Here is a 9,878-nt window from a genome sequence, read left to right on the forward strand (position 1 = left end):
TCTAACACATTCTTAAAAGCAATCCATGTGCTCCTGAGACTGGAAAGTGATTATAGCCCAGCTCGTGCTTTCCTGGCACTCAAGTCCCAAGAGGTTGCTCAATAACAGCATACAAAGGAACCACCAATGAGATATTCTATCCATTACCACCTCCCCAAAAGAGATGGACATTTTCTTCCAACTCTTCGATGTTTCCTTCATCTCAAAAAGGGAATTGGAAGGATCTCCCAAGGAAGCCCTGGTTAAAAATACTTTATTTTCTATATGTACTTCATCAGAGCTTTAGAAAAGACACCTCAGTTGAGACTCCCTGATGTATCTGCTGTAGGGATTGTGTAGAGGGAAAAGAAAACATCCTTCAGTTGTTCCTACAAACTCCTCAGCTCAACCTAATTGTTATCACTGGCTATAATAAACAGACTGAGAACAGACCTGTGAAAAATTAGCCCATCTTCTCATTCTGGATAATTCTCCCTCCCCCTTTGCTCTGAACAGTCTGTGGACCAGATAAGTGCCTCTCCCCAGGCAATTAACCTTTTTTCTCCTGCTCAGGAAGGATTAAAACCAATTACAATGAATCCTCCTCAGGTATTAGTGAGGACCTGTCTCACCACACACATTTACACCCATGCAAAAGAAGCTTATCTCTCAGGACAATCAGAAGGCATCTCTCCATTTCCTACCTCTCCAGTCATGCTGCTGTGAGAAAGGATTCAGAGTTACCCACCATCCCCAAAACCATTTCAGAAATGTTCAGCACCAATGTAGAGTCTTTGAAAGAGAGCATCTGTACCTCCTACCCTTTTTCCAGAACAGCAGAATAGCCACCTTCGCTGCTATCACAGGCAGAAGCACAGACCCACCTGCACATTACAGCTTTGAAAAATTCAGATGCATTTGCTTTCTGCCCAAATTACAGCAAGCAAAATGAGAAACCTTGGGGATTATTCCACTTTTAGATTGTACTCATCTAAGCAGATTGCCCTCCAAGATCAGCTTCCTACTTCGTTTAGCTTTTTCTGGTTAAAGAGACAGCAGGAGCCATTCAAGTCTTTGGGCTTTTTACATTTCCCTGTTAAGTTTCTGTTAAATGAGAAGGCTGTGAACCAGCAAAGCAGCAGCATAACAATCCACAGGGAGTTGTTGTCATCTTTACCAGTACATGCTAAACCCAATTTACTCTCCATGAAGCAAACCCAACCTCATCCTGCCTTTCACCTGTGCCCTACCAGCACCCCTTTTTTACTGTCTTGCCTTGAGGTTCTGTGTACTGAGGTGCTAAGCTTGTCCCAGTAGCAATGTTGCATTTAGCAGGCCTTGCCACTCTCACCACTCATCTCCTGGGTTGCTGAGGTAGGCTAAGGAATGGCAAATTTTGCATTAGCAGGCCTTTAGGAGCATTGCACAAAGAAGACAGTATCTGAGTGAGGTAATCCTCAGGTCTCTACTGCAGCTTTCCCCTGCTAAAAGCATGGAACAACTGGAACATATCCTGCTACTCAGAAACCTGAGCTACATTTAGGCTTATGTCCTGTGAAGCAGATTTGTTTCGCAGTGCCCAGCTATGGAGCCAAATTCAGTAGCTCAGTGGTTCCCCTTTGATCAGCTCAATTCTCCGGGGATGCGCGTATCCAGCAAGTAGTGCTGTGATCCCTCACAGCAGCCAGCCTCCACTGAGAAGCAGCAATTACACCAGAAAGATCTAAGCACTTCACAGGGATCAGTAGAAAAACGCTGTGCACCTCTTGTAATAACACACTGAATCAGACAGCAGTGAAATGAGTACCTGCGGTGCCTGGTTTTAGTGGCTCCGTTAGGACATCTGCTCCCTTCAGGTACAGCCCTCGCTCCCTTCACAGAGATCTGCACTGGAGAAGAAAGACAACAGGAGCAGGTGGACACGACAGAGAGAGGAGCTTTTTTGCATGGACAACATCAGCAGAGAAGGGCAGATCCCAGACACTCATCTCTGTGCAGCTGCCAGAAATGGTGGTGCCCTTGAAAAAGAGACAAAATCATTCAAGCACAATGTCAAAAACAAACCCTGATGTGAAAATTTTTGTTCAGCTCACTGCCCAAGGAGCATGTCCAAATCAGCAATTGTAGTGAAAGCCCTTCATTTTTTGGAAAAGAAGTCTTCACTTTGTGATGTCGCAGATTAATCACTCTGATAACCAAGCAGCTGAACTGAGCCCAGTAGCTCTTATTTCAAACAACAAACACAAACCAGCAAGCAAACAAAGCCTGGAACATTTAATTCCATGAATCGTTTCAGTCTGGGGCCTTTGGCTCTTGCATGCTTTTCATTCTAGTCCTTTCTAAAGCCATGAATGAGAGCCCTATTGCTGGGACTACAAAGGTAACTGCTCCAAACAGAGTCCTGACTTTCCCATCCTCCCCAGATGTTGCTGAACTGCTTCCGAAGGTGGCTGGAAGAGAAGAAATCACCAAACCTGGGCAGAAAAAGCCAAAGAAAGTCTCCACTCCCAGAGTCTTTGTGCCTTACAGTGTTCTCCCGAGCCCTGAAGGAATGAGACATCTTCATGCCTTGAGACTGAACGTTACTCACTCTCACACGCTACCTACGAGGATCTTGGCAGACTCCAGCAAGATCAAAACAGGGACCTGATGTCCTGTGTCTCATCAGCGTTCAGGAACAGATGCAAGAGATCTCTTAAAGGATAATTATAGAAGAATTTACCCACAGAGGAAAGAAGACATTCAATTAATTCTGTGGTGATTATTTTTTACCTTGAAGCATGGCAGTTCTTATCCGTTTTTCTGGGATGAGCACACAGCAATAATATATTCGAGCATCACCCCAGGACTCCACTAACCACAAACTCAATTACTATAGAGAGCATCCAGGCAAGCAGGTCTGCTGCTCACTGCTTGGGCATGATGCCATAGCTATGATCACATTATCCTCACCCTACATTGACTACCCACGGCAGATTGATTTTAGTGTCACAGCTATTTTTTAAATCACTGCAGCATATTATGTTAAATGAACAATGCAGCACATTGAGCATATACTTAATTGGAGTAAAATAGGACATTTGTACAGCAAGAAGCTGAAGGCAAGATTAGCAGTTTTGCTGAACCAGGGTCCTATTAATTGTCAGATAATTCAACTATTGTTTTAGATGGTCTTTAGAATATAGATTTATAAATCTGCAGGAAGCATCTCAGTCAGTCCAATCTATTCCAGCCTTTCAGGGCATATTTTTCCCAAACCTTAGGAGTTTTCACACCCAAGAGGGAAAAATCATGAAATGAGAATACTCCTGACCTTGCAACATAAAGTGCACCATAAGAAAAGGTGCCTCTGAGATGACAGAAGATGGAGCCATCCTGCATTCATTAGAGCTGCACTCTCATGGCATCAGCAGGGACAGGTGTATCCTGGGCTGTGTGATTCAGCAGCCGTATGGCACCAAAGGTTTAATTCTAATGGCCTTCATTCAGCTTGCACCAGGAGCTGCCTGCATCCATCACCTCACAGCAGGGACTTGCCGACTCAGATACCAAGGCCAAATGATTTTTAAAAGCCTCTGATTTGAGCTGGCTTGATTTTAAGGCTTCCAACTTGAAATACTTTCAGCCCCAAGGGTGCACAGGTGTCATGCTTTCAACTGGAGCCATCTCAAAAACAGGGCAGAAATGTCCCAGACTGGTAAAACTTGAGTCATTCTAAATCTGTGGTCACTTTTCAAATATCTGGGCTTGAATGATAAGCTCAGGAATGTACACAAGTCTTCAGGGCTGGGAAATGGGCAGATGAGCATGAGACTTGTTTGTCTTAATTCATAATATAGCGTTTAAAATAAATACTCTTTAAATATATCACCTTACTTCCCTTTTAAGTTGGTAAGGATCCAGAATAAGGTCAGTGAAGTGAATATAGGTACACAAGGAGAAAGTAAGACTAAGAACAGAATCAGGCTTTTGGGTATAAAAAATATGGACCGTGGTGTTTTTACTGTTTCTTTCTCCCTGCTGTTAATCTAACAGGGAAAAAAAAGAAACGAGGAGGATGAATGAATGTCAGATGTGAAGAAAAATCTTTGGGCTTTCCATTTCCTATTATAAGGCAGGACTAGAATAGTAAGAAAAAGCAGCAGAGGTCAGGAATGAGATACAGCAAAGAAAAGCAGTGTGCGGACTCTTTTTTTTTTCTTTTTTTTTTTTTTTCTTTTTTTTTTTTTTTTGCAGAGATAATGGACTCAATCTGCTGTGTATGAAAAGAGACTCTTGGAGAGAAAGGCCAGAAATAGCAGAAGGTTTTACAGGGCAAGGGAGGGGTAGTGTTATTGTGCTCGATCTATGTATGGTTCATTCTGAGGTTCTGTAGCTGTGTTTCTGAGAGCTTGGCATCTGCCACCCCACATCACCGTCTCTTACCTAACCCACGGAGCGAGCACACGTGCCCTGCTCTGCAGCCAGGCAGGAGGCAGAAGAGGAACAATCCTGGAGCCACCCCAGAAGCCAAGGCCTCTGTCTCCATCCCATGATGCCCGAGGAGGGCAGATGTTTGGTTTCTGTTGGATTAAGCTTTTGGCTGGAGATTAGGCTTTGCTGTGGGTTAACTGCTGATCTTAACTGGATAGCTTTCCTATGGATCTGCCAAAAATGCCTAGAGTAGCACATAGGCTCTTTTCCTGCAATCTGTTAAAAATCTAAGTCAACAGATAATATCAAAATTACATATATTAAAATAAACGGAAAAAAATAGCTTGGGATAGGCATGAATTCCTTCCCTCTCTTCTCCATTACAAGCTTCACTTGCTTATCAGCACCACTGATCCCCCTTCTGCCTGTTCAGAACAGCAAGAAAAAGGAAACTGCTGCCACCCCGTTAGCCACAATGCTGTGGTATTGAGGGAGTGGAACAAGATCAAGACTTTGTTCATATAAACGAAGGCAGGAGGACATAAGTAACATGAAAATTAGTCACATTGCTTCTGAAGAACTCTGTCCTGGGCATACCCTTCAGAAACTCACTCAGTCCTAAGCCTGACAAAGGTTAGATCTGGATCCAAACGCCATGGCCAAATGTGGTGCTTCTGTTCAGTTTTCTCACTGGGGCAGCTCAATGAGTTACTGCAGACCCCTTGTTCCTGAAGAAGATGTCACAGGGATGTCCTGGCCCCCTGAGGCTGGGTAACACCATGCCACTGCTGCCTAGTATGGGGAGGGCTGGGTGCCAGAGAAGCACATCATGGCAGGCAGCCCGGCCCATCCTTCCTCACGGCTAAAGTGACTTCCCGGCAAGACAGGGGGCTATAGCACGTGGCAGCTGCTGCAGGATGAAGGGCACCCTGCAGTGCCCGTCGCTGTACTGGGATTTTACTGGTAGCTGTGGATATTCCCAGAACTGGCTTTCAGAGGGACTGGTGCCCTGTGTTCCTAAGACATGTGGAATCTGAAATTCCCATTCTACTAGGGCTGGCTAAGTCGTAATCCTTCAATATCTCAAGCAGATCGATTAACTGTCATGAAGGACAGGGAGGAGGAGGAGGCAGGCTCTTTATGAAACCTCTTAAAAGCATAGATCATCTCTGGCTTGTCAGTGTGCACAGGGAAGACCCCAGGAGGGCTTTCGTTGCATCTTTGGACATAATTCTTTCCCTTGCAAAATCTGTGCTGGCCAGCTGGTGATTGAACTGGCCAAGATATCTGCATTTCAAAAACACAGCATCACTATAAAGTGCCCATTGCTGCCTGCCTTTACAGAGGGAGACGATTTTTCCCCACATGAATAACCTCTTTGCAGTCCAATAAGTGCTGCTCCCCAGGTCAGGATCAGCCCTGATACACAGGCTGTAAGGTGTTGTGGCGCTGTGGGATATTTGATCAACTGCTATGCTTATAATAAAAGCTATCCCTGACAGAGCTGTAGGTAAAAATCTCTCTCGGGAGCAGCATTTCCTGCTGACTCCATACAGAAGGCTTGGCAGGATGCCCTGTGCTTTACAGATATCTTTTGCTGGAAACAGAAAAATCCTCCTCTGGGGCTGCAGAGCCAGTCCCCAAAAGCCCTTGACCCTGAACATGTAATCTCCCCGGAGACCCAATGTACATGAAGAAATATAATCTTCTGAAGCATCTGCTGTCTGCGTCGTGTGAAAACATGACTGAGACCCAACTGTCACATCCCCAGGTCACTGGCTGGCTGCAGAATCCCTTAAAGGGGAAAAAACAAAAACAAACAAACAAAAAGAAAACAACCTCTCTCACCTGAGAGGAGATCTTTCTGCTGCTCTAAGCGTTACAGTACCACCACTGCAGCCTGAGCAGTTCCTGTGGCATCCAACAGACATTTCACCTGCTTTTGTGCCCCAGGGAAGTAACAGATGGGAAACGGAGCTGACTTTTGTGGGGGTCCCTGTAGCAGCCTGGAAGGCGAGTCCTGTACCTGCTGGGAGCCACAGGGTGCGGAGCTGCGTGGGGCAGCCCCGAGGCAGCTCTCCCAGCTGCACAAGGCCAGGGGTCGGGCTGGGCGCTTGACCAGGGCTCCTCGAGGAGACACAGGTCTGCAGGGCACAGCAGCTTTGCCATGATGGTGAAAGGGAATGAGAGGTGTCTGTTATCGCAAAAGGCACACAGAAAAGGGGTGTCTGCTGCTTTTTTATTTCTTTATAGATTTCTTGAGCCTGTTGGAGGACTTGGTCTCCGCTCTGAAGGCAGAGGTACAGGGAGCAGGAGCTTGAATGCAGAACTAGCAAGGAAAGAGCATTGATGTGACTTCTTAGTTATAATTTGCTTTGCTGTTGTTTTGGTTTTCTAATATTTTTTCCCAACACTGTAAACTCCCATCCTTGACATCTGCCCTGCCCTTGCCATTACCCACCTTCACCCTACTTCTCCCTTTAATGCTGCTGTCCTCATTTCCCCTTTTGTACACATGACCCTTTCACTATGTGGGGATTAGTATCTCACGCATAAATATGTGAAATAGATATGCAGATGATCTAATTTGCTGGGTTTTGTAGGGCTGGCAAGACAGACTGGAATGGAGAGAAGGGTATGTTCTGGCAGGCCAGCTGAAGGAAAACCTCCTGTGCACAGGATGAGTAATGGGAAACAGGCATCTGGGACATCAGCACCAGCACAGCAGGGACACTCAGGGGAAGGGGCTGAGCTGGTGGGACATACAGGCCAGGCATATAAGGAAGAGCTGGTCTGATGATTACAGAATGCTTGAAGTTAATGCAGGGGAACGAGGAGCACCACTCAGCACCGGGAGGTGGGGTTGATACAGCAAGAACAATGTGTGTGAAGTTTTTCTCCTTTGGGTGTGAACAGAAGCAGCAGAGGAGGTCGATGTCCCTGCCTTCCCTGCTTGCTGTGTGTCTGCCAGGGAGAAAGGAGGAGAGTGGCTGGCAGGGAACACAAGAAGCAGAAGGGGAGCACAAGTCTCCTGTGGCCAGGGACAGCCTGCGTTGCTGGTCACTTGGCCAGGAAGAAAAGTTGTTATGTGGCACCAATTAAGTCACCAGGTCCAAACTAACACCAAAACCCTAAAATTCAACAAGTCCTTGCCAGGAGGCAGCTAGTGAGGTGGAGAGGAAGGAGAGGACAGAAGCAGTGGAAGATAAAGCAGAGACGTGGGCTTTAACGGACCGAGATGGCAGCAGCCAAGGCCAGGCCTCGGGCCTGCTGTGGGGGCAGCCCTGAGCTCACAGGCAGCCGTGGTGGTGGACACGGCCTGGGGGCAACTTGTGTAACTTACATAAAACCTGCAGGCACACCACTTGTGAGGTCAAGAGCTGCTGTCTCGGCTCTTGGCCTGCTTCATGGGCATGTGGAGCTTCACCTTGGCTCTTCTCTGGATCTCAGGTGTTCAGGAAAGCGGCAGAGTGGACACATGCAGACGATCTGCGGCAGTGTTTGCAGCTAAGCAGGTTACGGCTCTTCTCTGCCTGTAAAATTTACAATGCAGTCAGTGAGTGGTACAGTGCTGAGGCCATCGGCCATGTTTGCGCATGTAAACACACACATACACTCTGTGTGCATTTATAAGAAGGATCAGCTGAAATTATGAATTATTCTGCACACATTGAAACTCAGAGATTGCCAGGAGAACCTTTTAGCTGAATTTAGCCCTGAAAGCCTATTATGTACCATTGTGTGAATGTTATAGCAAAGGCACTGGAAATTAATTGCAAACTTACTGCTGTCCTTGTGCCTGAAGGCAAGTGTGTAAAATGCTTTCTTCATTGAGCTTCCAAAGCACTGAGAACTGCAGCTGCTGTGGGCTTTAATGGATGCCACGGCTCATCAATAATCAGCCCATTTGTGTTAAATTGCCAAAGGAGGGATCCAGAAAGGAAGCTTAGAGTAGCTGTGATCACAACATGGACTTGCAGTGGATTTAAGGCACAGAAAGGGACAGATTGCCAAAAGACCTGATGGAGAAGCAAGAGCAATAGGAAGAGATGTGGCATCAGATGAGGGATCTGACAACAGAAGGGGCGATGTAGATAAGCTCTGCGGTAACTGCAACAACATGAGCTGATAGAGCAGATGGTCACCTCAGTTTAGCCTCTAACATGGCTTGTTGCCCCTAGCAATATTTACCCAAAAGTACTCTGATGATGATGAGATTATGTAGCACAGAGAGGGAAATCAGTCCTATTTTGAACAACAGACCTATGCTACATGTCAGCTCTGATGGCCCCTTCACGTGCCAGCTTTGCATATGGGCAGCCTGCATGCGGGTGGCTGCTGACATCTCCAGTGAAGAGCTGAGGGACTTGTTTCAGTCACAAGCCCATGGCCTGTGGGTAGCCCACTGCTCCAGGGGCTGTCATGCACAGTTGGGAGTTTAACATTTTTCCTCACACCTGGAAAAATGGTGGGCAGGCAAAATTTTAAACTTCATTTCCAGGTCCAACTAGACCACCTTGGACCTGTCAGGACATTTCCATCAGCTCCCTGACAGTTGTATTTTGGGCTCATCCTGACCTACTTCAAGGCCTGAAGTGGGAATTTATTTCACTCGTTTGTGAAAAGCACTTAGAGATCTTTCAGTGAAAATTGATAAAGGTAAATGCTGTTACTCTTATTCCCCCAAATACTAGGCAAGGAGCCATACCAAAGCAGCAGCATAGGTATGTCGCAAAGGGGGTCAGTGGCAAATTCTGCACTGGAAAGTATCCTCGGTTTGAAAGGCCAGAAATCTACAAACACTGTGCATATCTCAACTCATAATAAATATCGATAGTCTCAACTGCATATGTTTACTTCTTTTTATTAATGAGCAAACTGCTTGTATTTCCTTCTCCTTCTTCTTCATTATAGCATCAAAGCAGGACAGCATGCCACACAACGGTACAAACAAACAGCATTACCAGATACTTAAGAGTCTTTAGCTCCAAAATTGACTAGAGCATAAATACAAACTGACGTCAAGCGTTTGGGATTACCATTTAAAACTGCTATTTTCTGAGAAGCTAATGAAGGCCGTGCTCATCAGAAAATCCGGTGGCTACAAAGGGAGCGAGCAGCCTGGGCTACAGAGGAAGGAGTCAAGGAAAAGCTCAGCTTCTGCCTGAATAAAAAACCTGCCAGAGTGCTTTACACCTGTGAGAAGTCTCAGACATGGAGAGCACAAAACAGCTGCTTCCAACCTGTCCAGGTCTTGAAGATGTCACCAGCAGGCCTTGCTCTGCCACCGTTAACCAGCAGCTCTTGCATCACCACAGTCCTTGCACGGTAGAAGCTCCTCCTGGCTGCACCGGGATTGCAGGGCATGGCACACTCAGCGTGGACTGTGGGTGTGTGGTGCTAGGGCCCCACTCCACAGCTGTGACAAGCCACCTTCCTACATTTGGTGTCTAGGGCCTCAGGTAAGTAGCTGCAACTTTAAACAA

At 46.3% G+C, this 9,878-nt stretch overlaps 1 protein-coding gene across 6 annotated transcripts in view; it reads right to left on the minus strand.

The window, feature by feature from the left end:
- RAD51B (RAD51 paralog B) overlaps positions 1-9,878 on the minus strand; it is a 465,395-nt gene that overhangs the window by 419,745 nt on the left and 35,772 nt on the right. Inside the window, exon 2 of one of the 6 annotated variants that reach the window (XM_068684195.1) lies at positions 7,736-7,925. The exons of the other annotated variants lie outside the window; for them this stretch is intronic. The gene's annotated coding sequence lies outside the window, so the exon portion shown is untranslated. The remainder of the gene's footprint in view (positions 1-7,735; positions 7,926-9,878) is intronic. 6 annotated transcript variants of the gene reach the window in all.

Source organism: Anas acuta, chromosome 5 (genome assembly GCF_963932015.1).
Source record: "Anas acuta chromosome 5, bAnaAcu1.1, whole genome shotgun sequence".
Taxonomy (NCBI): domain Eukaryota; kingdom Metazoa; phylum Chordata; class Aves; order Anseriformes; family Anatidae; genus Anas; species Anas acuta.